Source organism: Passer montanus, unplaced genomic scaffold, assembly GCF_014805655.1.
Source record: "Passer montanus isolate IOZ18808 unplaced genomic scaffold, ASM1480565v1 scaffold12, whole genome shotgun sequence".
NCBI classification, from domain to species: domain Eukaryota; kingdom Metazoa; phylum Chordata; class Aves; order Passeriformes; family Passeridae; genus Passer; species Passer montanus.
The window spans coordinates 12,143,973-12,171,740 of record NW_024358722.1 but is presented as its reverse complement, the minus strand read 5'-3'; the positions used below and the strand labels follow the sequence as shown (position 1 = coordinate 12,171,740).

Genomic DNA, 27,768 nt, shown 5'->3' with positions numbered 1-27,768 from the left:
CTTTTTTGCTGGTCTCATAACTTAGCTTTTCTGAAAGGATGCTCTTGATTTTTAAGGACAACTACTTTCAGCTGAAACTTGAAATAAAAAAGGTATATGAATGTCATGTGTGCTTACTCTGGTTTACAAAAACCCCCATTTTTGTCTTGATTTAACAAAAAAAAAAAAATCATCCTGTGAAAAATAATGTAAGGCTACAGTAAAAAACCAGGTGCCTGAGGTGGTCAGGTGTTACATGCTGCAGTTACTTTGATCTCAAAGGCAAAGAATAGGTATCTCCTGAGAGAGAAAAAAGAGGTTTTCTGGTCAGTACCTTTCTATAGCTAGAATCTGTTAACTTGAACTTCCCATATGTCCTTGGGCTCTCTGGGGTCGATTGTCCTTTCTAATGTCAATCTGGTTTTGTACCAGGTTTGACTTAAGACATACATCCTCATGGGTTTGTAGAAGTGGTGCATCAGGAATTTCAGAGCAGCTAGTGCTGGGATCTGGTGCAGCTGAATAAAGGCTGCCAATATTTTTGCTTAAAAATAAATCATCAAGTTTGTTGTAATTGGCATTATTGTGTAAGTATTAAAGGCTGGTAAGAACAGATAGGTACTGGATGAAAGGTGGCAAGCATGGAGATTTTTAAGTTTACCTTGGGAAACTGGAAGTTCCAAAAAAGTGGATGTTGTCAAAGGGATCATTAAGATCAAACTCTGGGTCTATACAAAGAGTAAATTATAAGGTAACCTCAGTAGAGCTCTTCTGTGTGGCTTTGGGAAAAAGCAATACTGGTCTTTCTCAATAAAACAACAAGGCTAAATCAGATTGCAAATGTGGCTCATTATTATATGCCACAATAGAGTTGGTGTTTTGTAATCTCACTTGAGAACCTGAAGGAATAAAACGAAAAGGTCAATTTATACTGAATTATTTTTGAAGAGGAGATTTTTTCATTTGTAGTTAGCTAGTATAATTCTGCAGATCTGTTCAACTGTGTACAATATTTTCATAAATTATGTTAAATAAACCACTTTTTATTAATGAGGACAAGTTGCTGAATGGTCCGAGTCACTTAATGCAGGGCATGTTTGATGCTGAGCAAAAGGAAGGTCATCTAGCCACTAGGAACAGATGTCTTCCAGAAAACACAAGAGTTAAGGAATTCTGGCAACTGAGGGCTGCATGGGCATTTCTGCTTTAAATACATAGAAGTAAATTAAAGGGAAGATTTGACTCTTTGAGCAGATAGACCAAGTAGGAGTAGAGGGTAGTAGGATTTCCCTCTGCAACATTAGTGAGACCATACATTGAATATTTACTCTAAGTGGTGAGGCAATACAGAAGGGATGAACCTGGCAGTGTTTTCCCCCAAAGTGAAACTGTTGGATTTTCTACTCCTTCTGTGCTTTTGGCAACACTGAAGATGCTTCTGATACTGTTCTTGTGTTCCCTTCTCTCTGCAATTCTCTTAGGCAGACACACTGGGTCTTCCTCATCAGCAAGGATATGAAGGGAACAAACCCAGAGCTGTTAGATAGGGGCTGTCCTGCACCTCTGTGGAAGTGCACAAGATATCAGGCATCCTGAAAGATGCCTGACAAAAAGAGATGAGAAAAAGCTCCCTTCGCTGGATAAGACAGTAATTTTCCTGCACAGAAAATGCCAAACTTAAAATCTGTTAGAACAAAACTGATGGTTTGGTTTGCTTTTTGGTTTTGGGTTTGGTTTTGTTTTCTTTTGTTTTTTTGCCACTGCTCTGACTAAAGACTTTCTTTCAGCTGGCAAAACCAGTGGAACATTTTATGTGCAATGCTCTGCTCTGTTACACCATGGCCAAATAATTTACAGGACCTTGCGGACAAGCAATTTTAGGAGCCTTCAGAGCTGAACCTTGTATCCTATAAGGTGGGTGGGGTTGCTTTTTCAGGAGATTCCTTATCCAAAGCTGATGACAAAAAACAGATGTTAATAATATTTAATATTTAGTAGAATCTTAAAACTAAGCTCTGTTAATTGCCCACAGGCCTCCAGTAATATTTGCTGAAGCAATGTTGCTTAGGTAGCACTGGATTAATTTCTGTAAAAAAAATTTTCTCCCAATTCTGTTTATTCCAATATTAAGAGTTGATTCCACTGTCACTAAAGGCAGTAACTGATGGGTTTTCTTACTCCAGCCCTTCCCCTAGGGAAATACTCACAAGATGCAGTTTGATGTTCCATGTTTGTACCACAACTGATCCCTAAAGTTCAGAACAAGCAGCACTAACGCATGCTCCTGTGAGGCCCTTACCCAAGTCTCTCTGTTGTGCTGAGAGGAGGATCTAGGTCAAGATTGATTTTTAGCATTAATCATTGAATAAACCTTACACACATGAACTGAAGCTTTACCAACACAACCCCTAAAAGACCCCAGGCAGAGACAATTAAAGCTACAAAGTTAATCTGGAAAATCTTACAGAAAGAAGGAAGTCTTGTCGGCTTAGCTTTTCCAAGGGTTAAGTAAAATACCACTTTGCTATGTGCAAGTACTCAGCAAGTGCTGTCAGTCTGCTGGACTCCAGGCTGCAAAAAAAAAGGCTGAGGAGGCAGCAGTTCCATGCAGAATATAATGAGCAGAGCTCAGAACGAGGAAGGGAGGGAAAGCCCCAGTTTGGGCATGTTTTCAGCTCTCCATCCTTCAAGTCCTGAAATCAGAACTGTTGCCTTAAATGTTTTATTACAGAGCTGAAATAGAAGTAGGTACTGTTTAGCCTAATTACACAGGGAGGTTGTGACCTACATTATGCAGGTAACAAGAATAAATAATTCATGGGCTTTGGCCCAAACGTCTGTGAAGCTTAGAATTTTATTAGCAGCTAGATGGCAAATTCTTTCTTTATGCTCTTACCTTCTCAATGCAACATTTCTGTTTTCTGCTCCAGGTTTATAAACCCCCATTCTGCAAGAAATAGCAATAAATACAATGCTAATTTTTTCAGAATCATTTGCATCTCTGGAGTAACTATTAAATGTCTTCCTTCTTTCTTATATAAGCACAGATGCACAGAGAGCATAGAGAGCTGCATACAGAATCAGGCCCCAGATATGTCTGAGCCATTATCCTCATACCCAGAATAGTCAGGACAAGTGCCTCAGAGAAAATTGTAAGGATCCCTCGAGTGGACAAGCATCAAATAACCTTGCTATATACAGAAATTTTCTTCCTAATCCTTCCACTAGAAGTTGGCTTGTGTCCTGGCCCACTGAAATTTACATCCCTGTTTTTTACTTTCAGTTTACCTCCTCGCTGTCAGGGTTTGTTGGTTTAGTTTTCGGTTTCATGTTGTTGACCTGATGATTTCTGACCTTGGGAAGGTTAATGAATCTTGCAGGCCACTTGGAAACTCTTTCAGAAGTCCACTTTTTTCAGAAAAAGTTTCATTTTTTACAAATCTTCTGGGTTTGCACTGGTTCTTCCTTTCCTCTTGTATTATGAGAGATTTTTTAAAAAAACCCAAACCCTGATGTAGCTTTTCCCCTCTATCTTTCCTGCTTTTATATCCTCTGTCAGTCTACCACAAGTGAGTATTTCTCTGAACTATTTAAATTTCTGTTCTCATTGTGGTAGATTCATCATCCACATAGTTAAGTTCCTTCTGTTTTTTATTACAACATTCAGAGAATTGATTGTCCTATCGGTATAATTTATTTAAATACTTATCCATACAGCTTGATGGTGAGAGGATTAGATTGATTAATGGATTTGTAATTTCCTGACTCCAGTGACACATATAAATCAAACAATACATAAGTCAGCAGCTACAGAACAAAAATTTGCTGCCAACAGTTTTTAATTTCCTACACAAAAATACCCACATTTAATTTTATTGAATAGTGAAGACTAAAAAGATAAAGCTGTTCCCTAAGGTGAAGTGAGAACACGGAAGTTGCTTCCTTCATATTAATCTTTCTTTTAAAAATAAAAAAAAAACCAGTCAAATGAGATCGAGTTTAATAAGCTTGTGCTGGTATGTCCCTGAAATTTTTGAGATCCTAGGAGCTGTTACAGAAACCAACCAACTGCTAATCTGAACCAGAGACACTGATCAAGAACACTTTGGGAAGCTGCCCTATCTCCTAAAGGATCTATGAAAAGTTGGCCCCTGATTTTTATTTGTGGATTTCTAATTTGTTATATGAAAATAAATACAAAATATTCAATGAAGCCAAAGGATAAGGATGTGGAGAAACTCCATCCTCCTGACCTTTATTTTCTTGTTTGCATTTTTCTCTGCAGCACTTTGTTGTGTAAGGAGATATTATATATCCTGGGTATGTTAATGCAGGCAGCACAGCCAACCTGGGTGTATTAAGGGTAGAAATCATAAGGTCAGAAGTGCCAGTTGTACTAATTAGTGCAATCCTGACTAAGAACAGTTACATGACTTTCTTTTTAATGAGCACAAGGATTATGGGAATTTAGATAGAACAATAATCTATTTTTATCTGGTATTTTGTAAGCTCAGAAGATGAATCAGGAATAAGCTGCACAGTAAGACAGGCCAGAGCTGCAGCTAAATTACCAAAACTGCAGGAACAAAACATTCCTTATTTAGAGCACTGCATGGAAGTCTCCTGGTTAGGGCAATAACCCTTACTTGGTACCAAAAGTATGTGTTACAGTGACAAGGTTAAGTACGAGCATGGCACCCACCTCAGAATTCAGTATAACAAAAGTTGTTAGTTGTTTTTTTAACACCTCCGTGTTTGCAAGTCAGGAGGGAGAGAAAATACATTTTGCTAGCAGTTAATCATACTTATTTCTTCAAATTGCTGCATCATCTGCTATTGAAGGCTAAAACTGTTAAAAGGAAAAAAAATGGCAAAAAGGAACTCTTGGGGTGGGGTTTCCATAAGGAGTAGGAGTTTACTTACATGCATATGTAAAATACACGTTCTCTCTATGCAAAGTCTCTGCACTGGGATTTGCTTACTCTCTTCCTGCCTTGTGCAGTGGCTGCTGGTAGTTAAACATCAAAGGTGGGGTCTCCTTCTTGCCAGGAAGACATCTGCATTGTTGCAAAGCTGGAGGCAAACAAAACCAAATCATAGGGAAAGTCAAAACTTTCTACATCTTGGGAGATGGGAAAGGGGACACGGAGCATTTAAAGGATTATTAAATGGGAAAAGGATGGGGATAGAAAGCCAGCTTGTTTCTCCCACTGGACTCTCTCTAAATGCAGCCTAGCCTGGAACCTGCAACCCACTCAGGTTAAGTGGGTAGGCACAGCATTTGCACTTTGTCAGCTTTATATCTGCCCTTGAAAGTGTCCAGGATTGGGTTCAGAAATGTAAATAAAGTGTTTCTTCCGTCCTTCCAAACCATAGTAAAACTTTTCATGCTTTTCACCACTGCATTTATCTCCACCTGATCAAAGCCACATGTATTTTTATGATGACCAGATCTCATGAGTGTACCATCACCCTAGATACATAATTCAACAAACTGGCACACTCTGGTAGGTCTCTGTATTCCAGCACATTTTCCAGAGAGCTGAAAAGACAATGAAGTGCACCCCACTATCCTACATGAGCTGGTTGAACCATTTGAAATACAAAAATTGCTGTGGACAAAATATTTTCTGGTGACTCACCTTAACTGGGAAGGTAGGGTGAGTCACAGTATCCTTCAGGAATTTATATTAACAGTTGATAATTTAGAATTTTTCAGATAGGACATAGAACAGGATTTTCCCCATATCAGAATTTAGCATTAACATCAGAAAAATTTAACTTGTGTGTCTGATTTAAATTGTGCTGCTCTTAGTTGAGTAAATTCCCATTGTACTAAAAATCACAAGGTGATTTAACTTTTGGATTGCTATTTCATGCCCAGGATCCTGTTTTAGGCTGAAAACAAGTTTAAGAACACCTGGAGAAACGAAAGTTTAATGTAAAGGACAAAATTAATGTTTCAGCTTGTACAAGGCTTTGGGCTGCTCACTTTTTTTTCCTTTGAAGTGTAAGGATTTGCCACAAACAATTGCACAGGCCATCCTGTCTTGGCCTTGGGCAAAGCCCAGTTTCCTTAAGATGATAAACCTCTGCTGAACACATCCCAAGTGCAAAATCCTTCCAGAAATTATCTGTCACAGCTAGAGAGAAACGTGCTGTTGCTATCTAACTTCCACTTAAAGGCTGGAGAACATTTCTCAAAGAACATCCCATAGGCACCATCTGTACCTGGATTGCTCGGTGCCTTTTTGTCTGATAGTGCAGCCTGACAGTGTTACCTCTCCTGCTGTGGTTCTGCAGAGGCTCAGCTACCTCAGTCCTTCAGGACACTATTCCAACTTGCATCACCAGTGGAGGTTTCCAGTACTGAAATGTTAAGAGTCCTTCATCCCCTCCAAAAGGAAATATATAAATAAGAGAATCATTACATCTGTGCTGAGATTTTTGGACCCCACTTGTTTGTTATATAAGATCTGTCAAACTGTTTGCTGTCCTCAGTTTTCTCTGGTGATGCAGCAGGTTACTAATCTTGTTACATGCCTCTGATCCCTGGTAGGTATCAGGTGTTTGATAAACTGACTATCAAAGAGATTAACTAGGAAGGCCTGGGCTTCTGTGGCATTGGCTTAGCATTGGTACCACTTACTGGGCTGTGCTGGCCCAAATAGGAATTTCTCAGGCCAAGACCTGTGGAATCATGAGCTTCTGCCCAAGCAGTGATTGAGATATTTTACGATAAATGTTTCAGCTAAATAGCCAGCGAGATGCTGCGCTCTTCTCAGCCTTACTTTCTCCCTGCTCACCTGCTGTCCCAGAGCTGGGTAAGAACTCTGCTGACAACATTCCATCTGGATTTTTAGCTGAGTAATGGCTCACCACTTAAGCCTCAAATGATGAGAAAGCTCACTCACTTATCTCAGGACTGCACCCTAAAATACAAAAATAAAGAGGCTGGAAGGTGCTTCTATTCAGCTTCTACAAAAAAGACTTAGAAAGATATTTAAAAATTGAAAATTGCTTAACATTTAGACAAAAGTGGAAAGAAAAAGCAGTAAGTGCATATGTGTCAAAATCAAAGAGAAGTGGCATTTATAATGATGAGTAGACATGACAGGGATGCACTACTTTTTGCACTGTACTAGAAAGTCTTTTCTTCCAGCTTTATAAAACATGGATTCTTGTATTGTTATTGGAGGGAATGAATTACAAAGTAAATGCCTGAGGCTGAAGCTGGACCAGATGATTGCCTCACTGAGGTGAAATAACCCTGTGGAAGAGAACTGCTCAAGCACAATCTCTCAAACCCAGTCACATCAGCATTGCTGGGTACTGTTCAGAACACAACCTGCAGTCAGTTCCTAGTGCTGCATGCAGTCCATGAAAAGCAACCTCTGGAGCTACCTCCTCATAGCAGTGTCTCCCCTGTCTGCAGTACTGGCTCTGCCAGGCTTCCCAAAGGTTGGGAGCACTGGGGGTCTTAATTCATGATAATTTCCTGATTTATTCGTGGCAGACACAGAGCTTGCCTCCTACACCTCTCAGTTTCTCTGCCAGTGGAGACCATTACATTAAAAAGTTTTGGCTGGTGTTCTGCCTTCAGATGTTCCATCCAGAGTGTGGTTTATTGGTTTGGCCAGGCTTTGATTTCAGTCTGTGTGTACACACCAGGCCAAGAACCAAGGCAGCAGAGGGCTGACTAATAGTGCTCATTGGATCTCACGGCACTGCTCCAGGAGGTTTCCAAACGGCGCTAGAGGAGGAGGAGGAAAGTTCAGTGAAAGAAATAGACTTTAGGATGAGGGTCTGGTGAGCTCACCACTGACAATGAACCTATGGGACACGTACTCAGCATTCACCCTGATGGGGATTGGTGGTACATTTAGCAGCAATTAAATGCCCCACCCTGCCCTCTTTTGAACCATTCTCTGTTAGGGGACTCAGTATTTTTATTACAATTTGTCTCTTCCTGCCTTTTATTCTTTTCTAATATAAACACTTTACTTCTAGATTGTTCTTTCCAGAAAGCTGAAGAATTACTTGGCTGAAGCAGTTATTTTGAATGTTGGACATAGGAAGCAGCTTTGTAGAAGTAATTATCATAGAACCATTAAGGCTGGAAAAGATCTTGTGCACTTACATACAAGCTTGCCATGGTTTAGTTAATTGGCTCAGGCATGTGCAAGCACATTTATTTTAGCTTCCTCCTAGGTCTCCAAGTGCACCAGTTGTAGTGCTGTAAGCACTGTGATGAACTGGAGCTGCTGTGTAGCTCTGTGTGTAGGCCAATTTCTCCCTTTTCTCTCCTAAATCCATTGTTGCAGGAGTAGCACCCCGAGTTCAGAACTTTTATAATGGTGAAATAGCCTGTTCTGACAAATTGTGTCAAGCTTTGAAAACAGATTAGCATAACCAAACAGAGATTATTTCATTCTTATTTTCAGGAAGCATAAGAACAGTGTCTCAAGAAACCCAAGCTACCTGCTCCTGGGATCCATTTCCATGGGGGTGTCTGCTCATCCCTCTGATGCAATGTGTTAACAGGAACATTGATCCCTCTAAGCATATGTCTCTCATCCTTGTTGACAAATGCCCAGCAGTAGATGCTGTGGGTGATGCATCATTATGTAATTGTGCTTGTGGTGCAGACATTGAACCTCCTGTGACATTACAGATCCTGTATTAAAGACAGAAGCAGCTTTACCCTAAGTATTATTGCTGATGTGAACAGACCTAAACATGGGCAGATGCATTGCTACTACATGCAATGTTAGGCAACCGTGACATTAATAATTTTCATTTTAAAAACTGTGTCTTGTTTAATTTGTTCATAGAAAGAACCCAAATATTTGTGTTCTGAAGATTTTGTAGACTAACATTTGTGGTGTATAGAGTTAGTATTAGAGAACTGTAAGATGTACATTAAGAAATGTATTTTGACCTTGACTACTCAGGCTTTGATTATTCAACCCTTCCAGTTATTATAAAAGGGGTCAGGTCCTCTTGTGTCTACTAATTAAAATTAAAAACTAAAATGTTCCAAATTTGTCTGAAACCTCAAAACAAATTTAGTATACCAGCGGAGAGAAAGAGATTAAAAATATGGGAAGGGGGGAGGGGGAAGAAAATGAATGTCCCAATTCATCAGAATGCTATTGATTTCGACACTGAAATGTTGGAGGCCATTTCAGTATTTTAAACAACACATGAAGCCTTGTGGTCACTCTATTGGACTGGCCTTGGAAAAGCATTGGAAGGCACTCCCCTCTGGCCTGCCAAGTCACTTTGCCTCCCTGTGCTTTTGTGTTCTGCACTGAACAGCACTGACACAAACCTTATGCCCACCCAACCCAAAGCTAGCTATTTTTTGTCAGCACAATATGCTAAATTAGGTTGTGGTGGGATCAAAGAAATACCAGATTCTGTGATTCTGTCTAAAGTGAAACTACAGAGGTTAGGTAATGGGTCAGCATTTCCCACTGGATGTGACCAACATGACTTTTACCTCAGAAACACAGAACTAACAACTCAATTTCAAATGAGTTTTAAACTGGGGTCCTGCACCTTGTGGTATGTCTTCTAAGCTTCCTCCTTTCTTCTGCATGTCCCATGCAACCACAAACTGCATCCTCAGATCATCTAATCACAGAGACATCATTTGCAGCCAAAATGACAATTGATTTTACTTTGGTTATCACTCCAGTACACCAGCACAATTCAAACAATGAATATGAGAGGACATTGCTATTTTTCACAGGCAGTTGAATCACAGACAGCAGCAATCTTCATCTGAATTTTTCATTTAAAAAATGAAACCTTTCATGGAGCTGACTAAGCTGTCTGTGTGAGCCACCAGGAGACAGGATTGATGGGTATCACAGGAACAGTGCAAAGTCAGTGATCTGAACCACTGAGAAGCACAGAGCACACGGTCACACCCTTACTGAAGATACTGAGTTAAAGCTGTCAGTTTAGAACTGTGCAGGCCAGCATATCTTAAACAAGAATTCAGAGCCACCTCTCGTTAATTAGGAGTCACATAATTATGTAGTATGTTTTTTCCATTAAAGACATTAGGGAAGGCTTTTTGGGGAAAAAAACTGTATTTTCTGGACTGAATAAGAAAAGATACAGTCTCCTCATCCAGTCTTGGTTGAGTCATGTAGTTGCAATATAGTTGGTGTCCTTACAGCTGTGAGCTTTCCTGGGTGCTCCTGTTAGCTTAGGTAAAACGACACTCAAATAAAAAACTGAGCTTACCAATGACCTTGCTAGTGCTAGTGCTGTAAGCACAAATGCATGATACCATAATACTCCTAACAGAGTAAGATGTATTAAAATAACTATTTGGACTGTCTGCAGTTAGCCAAGCCAAAGAAGAGGCTGCTGCTTCTCCTATTACCTACACATCTTTCATCCTGTGACTTAATCAAATACTGATCTTAAGGCCAAAAAGCTAAATTCCACTCTAAAAAGGACAGCTTTAGGATTAGGTTCAATGCTTTATATTTTCAAGGCATTTGAAATTAGTTTATCCATATATGACTTTTTCCCTTATGAAATTTTAGACAAAATTACAGTCTCTACTCCATCATACTAGCAGTTTTCAATAAAATATGCTATAAGAATTATCCAAGAGGTTTGAAAATTTATAATGACTGTGTTAAGATACAAGATTGTTAAATGCTTATTTAGAACATGAAAAAGGATTTAACGCTATTGTGACAACATATGGAAATTATCTTTAAAACATGAAAATGCCCTAAGCTGATTGTATTGCACTTTATTGCCATAAAACAGAGGGTTGTCTGGGAGTCTTGATATTGCATTTCCATCCCACATTTGAGGGGTGGAAGAAACATCCCCAGTTTCCTAAAAGGAGAAGATTTTTTGTGGTTGATTCATCTGTTGTTACTCTGCCTCACAGATTTCAGGGATACTGGCCATCCTCGGCTTCATTTAAATCCTGCAAGTGTGATCTAAGAGGGCTTTTTACTGAAAAAAAATAATAGCTACACAAAGGGCAGACTCCCCAGGTTAATGACCCCCATGTGAGAAAAACAAGTGGGCAGAATATAGGCATTTTATTTAACCTGGTCAGCTGGCCAGTCTGTAATGGCTGTGGTGACAGCAGCATGTGCCCTCCATACCCAGTGGGTGTTGCAGGGAAAAAGCAGCAGAGCTTCTATTAAGGGAGGAGGAAGCAGAGCTCAGGAGACAAAGAACTCAAATCTGTAGGAATCCAGCATTACCTGGTTCTGTCACTCATAGAACAGCTTGAGAGGATTTATCGTCTACACTTCTTTGAGGAATAATTCTTGGCTTGTGCAATAAATTACTACAAGATAAATGTATGAGAATATTAATAATAAAAGCATCTTGCTCTTCTATGCTGCAGCTTATCAAAAGATCAAAATCTTGATCATTACCTGTCTCCTGATAAGTTGGTAGCAGAGCTCATTTCATTCCACTGAAGCAGAAGTGACACACAGCCCCTGTGTCTGCCTTGCCCATGGCCACACAGGAAACCAACAGGGAGGGTTTCAGTAAAAACAAACCACCTCATTTTTATCAGAAGCATGTGGGATAACTGATGTTGCTGCTGTCTGTGTTTAAAGCAAAGGAAGGACTTACTTGACTGTGTTCTGTTTGATTCTAATGAGATATTTGCTACCTGGAACTGGCAAACATTATTAGATTATACCAAGTAGGCGGTGTTGTTATTCCTGTAGAAATTACATTTACAGAACTCTCCTGGAATCATCTTGTTTCCTGAAGTTTTCCAAGTATCACACTGATAAAAATCACAAAACTGATTGTTATACATGATATCCGCTTATGATAGTTCCTGTGATACAGGGCTAGTTACTAAAATAAACCTACACTAGCTCTTCAGAGTGAAGTCAGAGACGAAGCTTCTATTGACTTGAATGGAGCTGAGACTTCTTGTTAATACCTTAGTAGAACATTAAGTTCTGATTTTACAAATTTAGCTGCTGAGACATTAAAAGTTAAGGAAATTTCTTTCATCAGCTGGATAGGAATCTGTCCTTGCTTTCAATGCCTGTCCTCACACATTTTGGCATTTTTGCCATGTTTGGGTTTTTTCAGTGACCAGCTCCAGCATCTGTCTTTAGCCTGGCTCTCCACAAGCAGGGTACAAACTCATTATGTCCAGCAGGTCGGGATCAAGGAGAGGCCATGTCCGAGTCACTGGCAGTGAGCCTGGAGCAGCTCTGTGCTGTGCTTCCTGTGGATAAGTGCTGCAGCCTGGGGGGAATGCAGCTCTCTGCTGAGCTGGGATATCCGGCATGGCAGGAGCCAAGCTCCCACAAGGCAGGTTGGAATCACATTTCATTTGAGAAATGGAAAGAGAAGTCCAAGGGATGTGAAGTGGTTTTGAGTGCAGTATAAAGAGACTGCTGCTCAGTTTTTTTCACCTTATGCCATTCATTATTTTATTGCCCTTATTCTCAGAGTTGCAAGACCCAAATTACTATGTGGATATTAATACATCAAATCATTGCTGACAGGGAGAGGAACCACTCTGATATTGTGTGGTGATTGCAGCCAGTTGTGTCTGTTTTTATAATTATATTGACCTCAGTGTTATTCATTCTGCACTGACACCCGTGTTAAAAAAAAGGAACTGCACATATTTTAAATTAAACTTGCACTGTTTTTTTCTAGTCATGTACATAGAAGGCATCCTTCCACCACCAGTTTCTTTTGGGCATTTTAATTAGAAAGACAGCCAGAAAGAAAATAATAAGCATTTTTGCCTAAGATATTCTATGATTTTAGCAAGGTGTTGGGCCATATGAGCTCCAAAATTCATTCAGACCAAATTAGTTTATGATTCTAGGCCTGACTCCTGTTTAGAAGGAAATGCCCCTTCCCATAGACCTGTGGGTTATGTACTTTGAAGCCCCTTGCTGATGGGGCTGTTTTGTACTTCCAAGCTACAGCTGCTGTATCCAAAGAAGCCAAGTCCAAAGTTGCTGCTGTGCCTGGACAGCAGGGTATATGTGTGTGCATTGTGTACAGGGGTGTCTGCTGCTCAGAGATTCCTTGTAACACCAAAACTTGAGGGGGGATGTGGGGTATGTGTGAAATGAGGACAGGATGACAATGTTCATAGCAGAAATACCTCCCAGTAATAGTTGTCAACTCCATTACTGTCAAATTAATTCTGAATTGTTGCCCATCATACACTGTTTAGCTTGAAGGCAGTGAAATGGTGGCTTTGCCTCCATGACAGAAATAATAAGAGTAGCTCAGCCCTCTGAGGAGCCTTGCAAAGTGGCAAAGGAAATGTCAAATATCATTTGGTCAGAGAACATTTTTAAAGTCCTCCAAGGAAGAGTCCTTGTTCTATATACTTTATCTCCACTAGATATATGAAACAGAGGGAGCTCTTCATTTAAGATGTATCAGCTTTCAGACAAAGCTGGGGATATTTGGAGTTGAGGCTACATTTGGACTGAGACAATGTAATTTGATTTTACAGGCCAAATCTGCACCTCCAAGCAGCTAAACTTTTGACTTGAGAGCAGCAAAGAACAGTAGATGGAAAACCAGACTGACATTCAGCATTAGCAGGCTCAGTTTCTGGATCAACAATTAACTTGGCAAGTGGCACCAGGCAGGTCCATGGCATTATCAGTACTCCTCCTCTAATCTGTCACAGTGAGAATCAGTGCAGCAGACCTTCTAGTCCAAACCAACTCTCTCAATATTTGAACTCTTAGGCAGTATCTACACATGTTTACACACTCTGGTAACTGAGATTGCATGACAATGAATGTAAAGGACCTGAATAAATGAAAGATTATATATTTAGATACCTACTTAGATTTTAAATCACCATAAGAAGTTTGTTTCTACATTTCTAGTGCATGTACGGTGTCTAGAGAAAGGAAAAGATAAGGACAGGCTGAAAACAAGGGAAACTGATCCCTCAGTAGACCTGAATAATTCCCTGGGTGCTTTTCTGTTGAGTTGCTGGTTCATTTAAGTTTTTTTCCTTCCCTCACAAGGAAAGATCTACAGGAGCTTTTCTTGAATCTCCAGCTTACCACACTGAAATTTTGTGGAAACACATTGAGGAAGACACTGGGAAGGTGCAGTGCAAGTCTGTCTTCGTGAGCCACGTAGAGATCTTGAGAAAGCAGCTGAGGGTGCTGAGGGAGCTGAATGTGACGTTCTTGTCTAGGAAGCACAATGAAGCTGAGTGCTACCAGACCTGTACATTAATTCCAGAATTATCATAGGTGTATGGAGTGTGAAATAATGACAAGGCTTTCTGATCTGTGATGTTACTGATGAGAATGCTACTGGTACAGAGAGAATTAAATGTTTAAGAGTCGTATACTCGGGCTGATCACACAAAATCTGGATTATTCTCTGGGGTCAAGCAACTGCTGTTTTTACTTAGGGCTTCACAGATTAATGGCCGTTCTCCATCTTGCAAAATGATCTTAAAATTACAGTCAAAAAGGAACTTAGAAATTACAACGTCAGTCTGCACTAATTACTCTGTGTACAAGTATTTTGCTATCCATACAAATTCTGTGTGCCAGGCTAACAGCAGTGCAAGGTCCCAGCAGGTGCTGGTGAGAAAGCAGGTGTAACTGGTGGAGTAATTTCAAGGAGAGAACAACCCCTGTTGCAAACTCCTCTGGCAGGGACTTTACAGACTCGACAGATTTTGCCCTCTCCCTTGCTATCTTCCCTAGGCTCACAGCGGTGGCCGTGTGGCTCCCTGTGGCCAGAGGGAGAATTGCTTTTCCTGAGCAATCCCAGTGAAGATTTTATTTGTGGGGTCACTTGGATATATTTCTAGGAGGTGCCATTATAACTTTTGACTTTTAAATGCTTCAGTCTTATCCATATAAAGCTTTGGAGCATGACTAATTAATACAATAATCACCTCTTGCAGAGAACACATTAACTCCCTGAACTCTCAGGACTTACAGGATCAGAGAGAATGCTGGAAGTCGCTGAGAAATTGAATTAGCAGATTCTCAGGATGGCAACCAGTAAGGGGCTTCATGCATTCATGTGTACTGAGGGATGAGCACCATGCCCCAGGGATCCAGGCAAAGCTGCTGTCTTCACTAGGATTACACCATGTGGGTACTTCCCTGAGGACAAAAGGGAATGAGCTCCAGAGAGCTCTGAAGCCCTGTATTTATTCAAACTAATATTCTGTGAATCAAATTATCTAATTAGCTAAACATGCATTTGACCACAAAAATGTTATGTTATTTTTAGCTGACGCTGCAAACCTACATCAGGGTTGCATCTTTTTATCACTGAAACTCTGCATGTATTTTCTACAAAATTCCCCTATTTCTTCTGCTTTAACTCTTCAGTGATCCACATGACTGCTCTTGAATTTTGATTCTCAGAGCCTGTTATGTCTCTTCATCCTTTTTATTGACAAGGTAAGCTTCTAACAGAAAGATAAGACAGAAGTAATCAGTAGTTTTACCTAACAATACAAGTAATGTTTTCTTTCTATTTTTAAATAGAAAAGGAGAGGGCAACTACAGATCAATGTGATCTGTAAAATAAATAAAATTTATTCCAATCTGGATTTTTATTACACATTTCCAGGCTTCAAGGTAAATTCAAGATGATACTGAAATCCCTAAGATGGAAGCAAAATAGTCTCAGATTCTGAGCTTCAGCCCCTCCAAAACTCAGTGAAGTACCACAGAAATCAGATTTCACATTCAGAAAGAGCAGTTTTCCATTTATTTAAGCATTTGTTTTTCACATACCACAATAATTGTTATCACCCTAATTTTGCAGACTTGGGGGCTGTGGACTGCCTGAGGTGTCAGCAGCCATTACCCTAAACTGTCTCACATATACTGTAGCTACTCACAACGTCACCCTATTGCTTAGCATCGCTGTAACATTTTGTCCCTTCGTCTTTTTCCAGAAGGATGGTAGCAATCTGGAAGAAAAAAAAAAACATTAATCAAAAGCTGCACAGATGGTTGTGTAACAGCTGATAGGTAGCTGCACTTGCTGATGAGTATTTTGGAGGTGGCAGACAGCAAGGGCAACGAAGAAATACCACTAGCATTTAAAGGCACTCTGCCAGGGCACGAAATAATAATCCTGATAAAAGAAATATTAATCAATTTTTCCAGCAAAAAGACTACTTAAAGAGGAAGAAATTCCCCTAAGGACAGAGACTTCCTTCCTTCCTTCCTTCCTTCCTTCCTTCCTTCCTTCCTTCCTTCCTTCCTTCCCTTTCCCTCTTTTTGAAGACAATTTTAAACTGTGCTTTGCAGAAGCGTTCAGAAATTATTACCCTGTAAACAGAAATGTCTTAGGTGTCTTGCAAAAGCATTTTGCTGTGCCCCACTCTTTCTTTGGGAAAGAGCTTGAGCTGTGACAATAGCCACAGATCCCATCAAGTCACCTTCTGATGGAGTGCCAGTCATGTATCACTGCAAACTGCAGAAGGGACCTACAGTGCAGTTTGTCTGACTCAGGAAGATAATCTGCTGTGTCCTTCAGGAAAAGCCTTGGCAAGCATCAGGAGACCAAAACCATCAGCAAGTGGTTGTTCATACCCCAGAGTGCTGCTGGCTCAAGGCACAGTCAGCCAGACCAGAACTGCTTTTCATGTTTCCCAGTCATCCTTAGCAGAGGGTTTGGAATGTGGTGTAACAATCAGGTATTATTCTGACATAACGCTCTCTCAAACATTAAACTCTAAATTACAAGGACTGGTGTTGGTTTAGGCTGCTGTGCTAGGAGCTCATCCTCACTCAAAATTCAGAATAATTCCTCATGCATTTAGCCGTTTTAGGCAGTTCTGCTCATTTTACAGGTGTCCTTGCTTTGCTTGGGGGTCCATTCTGTGCACAGACAAGTGAAACATAGCCATAACCTGTAACTGAGTTCTGTTCCTGTTGGGCATTTTCCTTAAGCACTCTGAGGTGCCTTTGATTTCTGGTAGTGCAGTCCACGCTTTCCAGGAAAGTCTGACAAAAGACAGCCAGATAAAAATATAGAACTACCCTCGATTGCAGTGACTTTTTTACCCCCTGTGGGCTGTCACAGGACTGAGGGCAAATAATCCAACTGACAGGTAGTTCCCTTGGAAAATCCTAAGCAGAGATCGTCCATGCGGCAGGTTCTGCCTCTGGTCCCTGATATCTCCAGGTAGCTTTTGACATTTTCTGCTGCTGGATTTGCTGAGTGCCAGAATAACTCCCCTTTGAACACGACAGGAACAGCTTCAGTGACCTATAAAATCATGATCTGTTTCCTCTCTTCCACTTGGAAGATCAGCCTTGAACTTCCTTTGCTGCCACAAGTAGCTGAGTCTCTGTGTCTGGCACGTTGTGATAGGTGCCAAGAGGCACAGTGTGTGACCTTAGTGCTGAACCTGCCTGGTGCCTGTGGCTGCACAGGACCTGCAAAAGCTCCCCCACCTCTGATCATAGGTGTCCTTAGCTCACTCACTGAAGCGTTCTGAGCCTGGTTTCCCAGCCCCAGCCTCACACCTCTCCTCTGCAGTGAAGGTAATGTGTGTCTAGTCAATCAGCGTGGGCTCTGAGGGGATAAATCAGGCTGTGCTAGAGGATGGCATTCAGGATCATGAAATATAGAAAAGGCAAATGCACTGTGACTACTGGAGAATCCTTTAGTAAAGGGCTGTGCTAGATTTAAGAAACAGTGAAACGGTCTAAATGATTCCCACTAAAGATAAACTTTTGGTTGCACAAAATAAAATTTAAAAAAGTATACATGCATTTATATGTATGTATGTATGCATATGTATATACTTTTGGTCTTGAAATTCCCTTCTCAAGGTATTTCTATATGAACAAAATGTGAAGCAAAGGACAAGCTTTCATAACCATATTGGTTGTACCAGTCCTGCAATTGCTGGCTCCCTGCTTTTTCCTATTAACCTGAATGTATTGTGTCTATCTTTTACATAATGAGTTCCCCTCAGAAGCTGGTGCTGCCTAGACAAGATGTCATTAAGTGTCTTCCTGGAAGCCTCCTACAGAAATAAAGCTTAAAAACTGTGAGAAAAAAAGAAGTAAGGTGGCCACCTTGCTCTTTAAATAATTACATTTACTCACAGTGTTTGTTGGTGGTTTCAAATCAGGACAGCTGAAAATGTTTAAACATATATGAGCATGAAAGCAAAACTAGCTAATATGTATCTGTCAAGTGTAAATTTTCTAGAGGCATAGATGGCTCCTGCCTTACAGAAGGGATGTGATGAGGCAGTGAGTTCCTTAAAGAGTTCTATGCAGCCAAGTTATTTCCCTTCTGTTATCTCCATTGATGGCAGTGTCCCCACAAACCTCACTGCCCACCTCTTCCTTGCTCATAAAGTTTAAACCACACCTGAAACAGGTATTCTACTTGTAATAGATATGCACCACTTTCTCTTCTCCTTTTGCTACTAAGTAAGTAAGAGATAGGACTGATGAGGACAAAACTCTGCTGTTGTTCAAACAATAGGAACAGGGGTCACACTGTCTCTCTGCTGGCAGTTGTTTTTTAAAATATACGACCAGTTCTTGGGCTGAGAGATGGCAGTCATCCTGTGTGAAAAGAAGTATGTTTCATTTGATGTTTTGTTCTGGTGAGTGTAGGTAGCACAGGTTGTAAGACATTTTATGTTCTGCTTCACAGCATCCTCCCTTAACAGCAGTGGATGTGGAACTTTGAAAGTTAGGTATAATGTTAGATTACCACAGGGAAAGAGACAAACCACGGTCTTCATAAGCAACATGTGGTGGCCAGCTATTTCCATTTCTGCTGACAAATCTTCATGCCTCATTACATACAGAAGGTAGACTTGACCATTAAAGATCATCGGAGCACTTCCCTTAAAGAGAGGAATTCCCAGTTGCTCTCCAATAAGACTAAGAGATGAAAGTATTAACATATTCTTATAGTCCTATTCTTGGTATTGGTGACTTCAAAATTTCTGAAACAACACTGTTAGATGACTTTAAAATAAGAGGAGAGGATCGTGCTGTCTTTCTGTCTGTCCCTTCTTGTGCAGCCTCTTTCAAAGTGGCTATTCGGGAACATTTCTCATCTTCAGGTACATCAGGACTAGAACAGTGTCTTGTTAAGTCTGTGCTGCTTTGTATTAAAGATTTTGGAAAATTGTGCCAAAAGGAGCTGGAACTCTCTTCCATGGTTATTTAATGGCCATACATAAATTACAGATTGTGTTTCTGTAGCTTGCCTTACTTCAGAGACACTTTTTGCTGTGCCTAACAGTACTTGCTCTCGTTTAAATGGGAAAAAGAATAATGGTCTTGATGTGATTCGGCCTTGATGTGGTATCTCTAGATCAGGCTTTAAAATTTGTGTCTGAGGTTCTTGAGTAACTTGAAGAGGATGAGAGACTTCACAAATGGATGCTCTGTCCTCTTGCTTAGCATGAGTTAGTGAGAAGCCTCATGGCAGAAAGTGCTTCCCAGCTGAGGTTTCATTGCTCTGAGCATTAAATCTGCTGAGAACTTTCCTCAGCCACCAGATGACATGCCCCTGTTTTCCAGCATGTTGAAATCTTCCTCACTCTTCATTTGGTAATCCTCTGGAATCAGAGCATATATAGGACCGCCATCTCCAAAAAAGATGCTTCCATCCTGGAGTTAAACTGGCAGGGAGTTTCTACTTGCTTCAGTAGGAATTTACCTAGTTGTGCAGGCTGCTGGTGGACCCAACCCATTTTGTTTTGATATAGCACTCCCTCATATAAGAAGATAGAATCTTCTTAGATGCAACACCAGTAAACTCAATGCACATTTTTAAATAAATGTGGTCTTAACAAAAGACCTTTACAATCAATTTTGAACTTTGCTTGCAGAGTGATTTCACTTCAGCAGTCAATCCTAGCCTACTCTACTCTCTGCTGTCACGCAGTAGCTTTGTCATGGCTTTTAATAAAGAATGAGACGCAGTAGCTTTGTCATGGCTTTTAATAAAGATGTAAAAAAATCAAGTTCAGATGCTTATCTGATACATACTGAAACCTACTTAAGCACCTGTGCTAGACAATCATAAGAACATAGCTGAATTTACTGTAGAAGGAAACATGAAATTCAAATGTGTGTCATGAGAGAAAGGCAAAAACTGAGATGGATTAAAAACAAACTAACTTTGAATTAACTACTGCTTCTCCAATGATTATATTCTCCTGGGAATAACCTACTCATCTTAGCACTATAGGCTTGATTTTGTAGAAAGGAAACACACAATCACATTACTTGCACATCAATCACTCAACTCTAAGGTGCTTTTTAACCTTTCTAAACATTAAAAACCAGTGAATTTTGCCTCCATAAGGGCAGATGTTCTACCACTTAACTTACCAAAAGAAATGTAATAAAGATAAGTTCAGTGAACCTCTGTTTAGGATAATGAAAATTAAACTTTGTGAATATTTTTATCTAGTAAAAATGAATAAATTGAAAAATAAAATTATGTTTCCTCCTCATCTAGCCTATTCCATCTTCATTTATGATGCATGCATCTAGATGTAATCACATAATTCTAGGACGCAAACCAAGAATAATTAGAAATAATTATATTAATTTTCAACAAGTTATTTGAATAATTAATTGCACATATAGGATGAATGAGGCCTTCTGCAGAAGCAGATTGTGAATCAAATTTTTTCCTTTGCTTTATCTGAAGAGTGGGGATTTTTTGTTTTGTTTTTTCACATATGGTTTTAGGGATTTTTACCACATTCAGTATTGTGGTGTGATAAAGCTGGGACTCGTCTTCTGACCCAGAAAGTCTCTTAGTATCTTAAAAATCAGAAAGTCTTAGAAACCCAGAAACACTGCAATTAAATGGAAATTTAAAAAAAAAGTATGAAAAGGTAATGAAAAAGGTTTTGAGATAGAGAAATCCTGGTTAACTGTGAAGCCAGCTTAAAAAAGCAGCAAATATAGGTGCAGAAGAGAAATTCTCCTTTATTCTCAAAAACCACAGCTCTTCCATGAAGGCTCTGAACTTACTGATGTAGCCCACTTGCCATAGTCTCCAACTTTGCTCCAAGATCCATGCACCACTTTAAGACTTCCTAGACAGCTGTCATTGTCAAACAATTCCCACAGAAAGCACAAAAAAATTTTAAAATATGTGTTTTGACAAAGAGACCAGCAAAATAGAATCAGAACCATTGTGCCACTGTGGCAGGAAGGTTTCCTGAGTTCACACAGATTGAAGGTGGCTCAGAGAGGGGCAGGCTGCCCATTCCTCTTGCAGGTGACTAGAAGCCTTGTGAGTATAAGGACTGTTAAAGCACTTCAGTTTCTCTTGCCAGCAGACACAGGGATGCACACTTGGTGCCACTGCCATCAACTCGTTCAGAGGACATACTTTTTGCTCTGCTCATCAGAGGTGCCAAGGCCCTTTGGGGATATCACCTGAGAGAGCAGGGAATGTAACCAAGAGCTCTGACCAAACGTCCCTGTGCTGACGATGCTGAACTTGTGGCTGGTGAGCTCAGTGTGACTCATACAAGCAATCCTGCCAGAATCACAGAACAGTTTGAGTAGGAAGGGGGCTTCATGATCATCCAGCTCCAATCCCCCTGCCATGTGCAGGGACGCCCTTCACTAGATCAGGTCACTCAGAGCTCCATCCATCCTGGCCTTGAACACTTCCAGGGATGGGGCATCCACAGCTCCTCTGGGCAACCTGTGCCAGTGCCTTACCAATGCCACAGTACAGAATTTCTTCCCAACAGCTAATCTAAACCTGACTTCTTTCAGTTTAAAGCCACTTCCCCTTGTCCTGTCCCTATATTTTGTCAGTCCCTGAGTTTAAGAGAGAATCCCTTCTGTCACAGATCTCAAGGTCCTCAACACAACTGAAAAAAGAATGACTATATTCACATACATTGAAATGTCCTTATTTATAGACTCAAAAAAAATATCTGTAAGAAATCCTTTTTTCTCCCACCTCAAAACTCACTGACTGCAAAGCAGAACATCAGACTTAAGAAATAAGCAGCCCAGATTCCCCTGTGACTTTGATTCCATGGATATAAATCTCTGCCATCTGAAGTGGTCTCACAATCTGATTGTTACAACTGTGGCTTACCCTTTCCCGAGTGCAAAACAAGGCAAGGCAGATTCTTGCAGGGCTCCTCTATCTCCTTTGTGGACACTGGCCTTTCACAGCATGGTTTTCTGCACACTACTGAGGCACATGAAAACTTTTTGATTTAACAACATTTTGGTTTAGGAAACCCACAGAGTTTTTGTGGATTTTATGCAGTGTAAGTCCTTCATTTATAATGTACTTTCCTGAAAACATAGGTTGTCAACATAAAAATGCTAGAAAGCTTTCTTTCATTTTTTGTTCCTCCTCCTCTTCTAATTCTCTCTTTTATTTATAAAGCCTTCCACTGATGCATACAACAATTTATCTGGAAGCTTAAAAACAGAAACAGCATAGTGGAAAAGAGTCTTTAACAGTAGGATTCTGAGAGGCAAAGAGAGTAACAGAAGGTCTTTGTTTACTGGAAACAAAACCCTGATGACAGTCTCCCTGACACTGCTCTGCCACTTGTGGAAGCAAGGAGGACAGTCCTTAGCTAAGCACACATTTTTGTTAAAATGTAAAAGGCAAAATACTGTGCATAGTACATAAAATGTCAGTGATTTTCCCAAGCTGTCAAATTCCTAAATTTCCCTGGCTACAATCTATCTCAGAATTTTGGTGACAGGATAATCAGCACAACATTTCAAAACTTTCAACAAATATTTCACAATCTCAAGCCACTTTTTTTTCCAATAGTTTTTAATATCAGTATTTTCAACTTTATCATCACGTGATTAAGAATGAAGGCCTCTTGCCCCCAGGATGCTTGTTAGAGCTCCCAGCAAAGGCAGCTGACTACATTTGCCATCAGCTCCTCTGTGTGCCACCTGTTCCCAGAGGCTCTGTACACTACCACACTGCCTTGGCACCATCCCTTCCAAGTGCACAGAAAGGTGCTGCATTCAGGGAAAGCTGGAGCTTCTCCACATTTTGCAGGTGGGATGACCTGAGACAGAACCTGGAAGAGATTCTGCCATCATTGCTCATGATGTGACCTTAATGTGAATTCTGTGCATTTTTCTCCCACAGGAGAATCAAGGCAGGGAGGAATCTTATTATTGGGATTATCTCATGGGTTTGTTGGGGTTATCTCATTGGCAAATAGTGACTGACCTCATAATGAAAGTATCTGTGACAATAATGGTGTATGGAATTCTGGTGATGGCTGAAAAACTTCCTTGAAATATATTGAAAAACTTGAAAAATTTTCTCCCAATATATCTGAAGGTACTGTAAGTACAAATAAATTCATATAAAACATTTGAGACCGGCTGTTCCACAATAAGAAACTCTAATATTGCTTTTAAAAAAATTAAGCAGCTTTACTTACTTACTGTATCACTTACAGCAAAATATTTACTTACTGTATCACTTAAAGCATTTTTTGAGCATTTTGAGAGTTCCTAGATATGAATTTTAATCTGGAAAGTTTCCCTTTCAAAAGAGGATAAACTGAGGCACAGATCCTAAACTTGTCTGCTTTCCTTGACTTAGTAAGCAAGCCAACAGAAATCATGGATTATCATACTTATAGAATCCTTCCTTAGAGACAATCCCAATACTTTAATTTTAACTTATTAAGGATTTAAGGACACTCCATAATTTCTCTCTTGAAGTTCTATACATGTCAAATAATCAGTCTTTTAATCAGCTTAAACAGTGGTCTTAAAGATCAATTCAAGCACTTTCTGTTCTTAAGGTTAATGAATACTATTTTGAAAATTAGCATATATATGAAGACAAATATAACATATAGGGCTATTAGTTTAATTGCAAGAAAGAGAGCAAGTAATTACACACTTTCAAAATGCCCAGCTGTGCACTGGATTTAAATATTACTTTACAGAACATAAGGAATGGATAATAAAAAACCTGGAGATAGTAGAATTCATATGCTCCTTTCTGAATGCAAAAATGTGTCTTTTCTCCTCAGTCTCCTCCTCACTGATTCCTGTCCTCTTAGCCTGTCAATTTTACAGTCCCTTGTGTCAAGACTTGACCTACTGCTGAATTTATTTCAAGGGAGTTTATGTTTTCCTCATCTGAATGGTTTGTCTTCAAGGTACAGCTGGTGCAACAAACTCCCTCACTGGAGCTTGCTTTGCTGCACACATTGCTCTTGGAGTCTCAGTTGCCTTTGAATCCAAGCAGTACAGAAGATGAAAAATAGCATGGTCTTAAATACTAGAATTAATGCTGCTCAATTTTGTTCCTTTGCTGTCCTGTCCACATCTGTGTTGTACAGGATTTCTTCAATGAACACATTCTTTGTTTCCTTCACAAAGCAATAGAGGGAAATTTTACCCTCTGGTACTTTTTAGTGTGTTTCTCTCTAATATCCCAGTTTTTGGTGATCCTGTGTATGATTTTTGATGTTAAAGTCAGTAAACATAACCAAAACATTACCAAAATATTATGTCATCTGTGTACAACAGATGTAAATGTACAACAATGTACCCTATGTACGACAGGGTAAATGTAAAATGTCTGGGCATGGACCAAATGAGAGAAAGTGAGGGGGAAAACTCAATGTGCATAAAGATATGTGAGGACAAATGCAACTGAATGTTAAAAACCCCAAACTACTTCTGTGGTGAAAATGCACTCAAATAAAACACTCATTGTCTCAGTCACTCCAGTATTTATAAGTCCTCTTGTTGTCCTGTAAAAATATTTCTAAGACCTCTTACCTGTCTCATATTGAATACTCAACTCCTCCTTTTTTTGCTAGAAGCCTTTGGCACATTTTTGAGTTCCTGGACTATGTCTTTACATGTCTTTCACCTCTCTGAAAAGAGAAAACCAAACATTTTTCTCAGTTGTTTTCCTAATTGTTTTTATAAAGTGCATTTATTTTTCATTATTAATCATTTTTATGGTTTCATTTTCAGTACTTTTCCTATTGAGCTTATTTTCACTTTCTGCACCTGTGCAATCTTCTCTGATTGGAAAACAAAACAAAAAAAAAAAATCTGCCAGAAACATAACTTAACTTCCTTCAGTACTTTACCACACTTTTTTGCTATCAATCTGTACAATAATATTATGTTTTATTTGTGTTGTGGACTTTCACAGCAAAATGTTACACATTTATTTTTACCTATTTCCACATGCAAAAAAGAAAGTATCTTTAGAGAAATATCAAATTGCCTACCATACTATTTATCTTCAGCACTTAATATTTTGTCAGATAACTAGGTCCTGGAATAAGAGAAAATGTACTCCTTACAGCACAAAGGACACGTCATCAAAACTGAAAAACTTTGGTGGGCAACTACCAAAGAGTACTTTTATTTTGTTTCAGTTTTGGGAAATTTGACATTAAAAAAAATGTTAAAAGTAGAATATAATATTAGAAGAAACATTATAAATATGTTATTGAGAACTATTTGGTGGCTTTTGAGGGCCTGAAGTCAGCACATGTATTTTCAGGACTAGAAATGTGAGTTGCTCCTGAACCAGAGACCCAAATTGAAAATACAATACATGACATAAGTGGCCCCCATTTCAAACTTGATATATAGTTTTGGAATTATTCGTGTCTGGGCTTACTTGTCCATATATAAAAGGAAAAAAAAATCTTATAATTTTTAAAAGTGCAAAAATAAGAAAGAAAGAAAATGGAGTGCCTGTCAAAAATTTTAATAACCACTTTTAGAAATGCATTTTTCTCAAAATTAGCCAGCCCTTAGTAAGTATAATAAAAAGTAAAATGACTCTGCTGCTGGCTTTTGAAACATGACATTTTGACACTTCTCTGATTCAAACCAACATTTCTAGAGAAACTTTTAAGATAGTGCCTAGACAAAACACAGTATTGAAATCCTACTCTATTTCTTTTGAAATATAAATAGAAAGGCTCCCATTGATATCAGTGGGAATGCACAATGACCTTTTGCTAATTTGAACATACAGAAGTTGGAAATTGAGATATTTGAAACCAGTAATGAAGCTTACAGCCTGAATAATACATACTGTACTGCTTGTCATTTTTATTGTGCAATGCCATAATTTATTCACTATGCTAATGGTGCACGTGATGATTTTCCTTCAAGGTAATTGAAATCAGTAATAAACACGAACCCTTTAGATCACCCTGTTACTCATTAATTACAAAACCAAAATATCTTTACGCAGTAGAATTCATTTGATTATTTTTCCCTGCAATGACCATACATTCTCTACAGATAGAAGTCTATACAATTTTTGTAATGGACAGCAGGAGTTTTTGTGCCTCCTGATGATAAAAGTAAAGGTTTTGATTTTTCCAAAGACTAATAGAAGACTATTTCATAAATATTCAGTCATAGCATGACACCTACTCACACCTATTTCAAAGCTGAAACAAAATTGGGAAATAATTGAGAGCATGTGGAGATGCAAAATGAGGAACTACTCTGTCCTGTTGCTGAATTTCTAGGTCAGGACATCCAGCTGCTCCCTTTCACACCTGATTCAGGAAAGGTGTCCCTGCCAATGGCAGGCAGTTGGAACAAGGTGATCTTCAGGGTCCCCTCCAGCCCAGGCCATGATGATTCTATATTACTATAAATATGCTACAATGCTTTGCTGAAGGAGTTCCTGCTCCAGTCACAGCTACTGCCACATGGATAGAGATTAAATTGAATCCTGAACTGCACCTTGGCATCATTCCTTATCATAAATGATGCTAGAAAATACACTACATTCTTCTTAAAATGCATGCAATGCCATTGTGGCGTTACTCAGTGCCATTTAATGTAACCACGGTATTTGCTGGTTGGGATGTGGACCCACAGAGTGCATTTTCCAAATACCACATTTTAAGCCATTACATTCAGCAGGTGGTTTGTGTAAGGGTGTACACTGGGTTTGTACCATGGGTGTTCATACGTGGTGGGACAGGAAAGCTGCCACGACTTTGGTAGCTACTCATGAGCGAATTTTTGAAGACTTATGAAAAACTTTCTGCACTGGTTTTAAAGGATGATTTTTACGGAATACACGAGTTGGAAGGGACCCACAAGGATCATCGAGTCCGACTCCTGGTCCTGCCACAGGACAACCCAAAAGTCACACCATGTGCCTGAGAGCTTTGCCCAAACACTTCTAGGGCTCCGCCAGGCTGCTGCTGTGACCACTGCTGTAGGGAGCCTGTGGCAGTGGCCAGCTGGAACCCTCTGGGTGAGGAACCTTTCCCTGATATCCAGCCTAAGCCTGCCCTGGCACAGCTTCAGGCCGTTCCCTCGGGTCCTGTCACTGGCACCACAGAGCAGGGATCAGTGCCTGCCCCTCCTCTTCCCTCACCTGCAGACTGCAACAGAGCCAGCCTAGATCTACATTATTTTTAACCGCTTAGGGTTTTTTTTTTAATATTTCTGAATAGTGGAATTATCTATCATTATCTATCCAACACATTTTAGGAAAGGTGATGATTTACTGTTATTTTCAATGGAAAAAACCCGCCCCTTCCTGAGGAGCTATAAATATGCGACTTATTGATACCTGCAGGTCCGGTGATTTGTCTAATCAGGAAGAAGGGAAGGAAAAGAAAGGAAAGGGAAGAAAAATGGAAAAGGGAAAAAGTCGAAAAGAACGCAGCGGGCAGAGCAGCGGCGGGCGGCCCCCTCAGCCGCGGGGCGGGGCGAGGGGCTGCCCGGCCCCGCCCCGGTCTCGCGATGG

The 27,768-nt window shown here is 39.8% G+C and overlaps 1 long non-coding RNA gene across 2 annotated transcripts; it reads right to left on the bottom strand.

Annotated features, from left to right (window-relative positions):
* Positions 1-2,320: 2,320 nt before the first annotated feature.
* On the bottom strand, positions 2,321-27,713 carry LOC120496901. Of its 2 annotated transcripts, XR_005626376.1 has the most exons (4): positions 27,592-27,713; positions 24,798-24,895; positions 4,903-5,052; positions 2,321-2,926 (listed from the first exon to the last, which is right to left on the bottom strand). It is a non-coding gene; the product is annotated as an uncharacterized LOC120496901 (long non-coding RNA). The 2 variants fall into 2 exon arrangements; XR_005626375.1 differs by lacking the exons at positions 2,321-2,926; positions 4,903-5,052 and adding an exon at positions 15,511-15,946.
* Between the last annotated feature and the right edge of the window lie 55 nt (positions 27,714-27,768).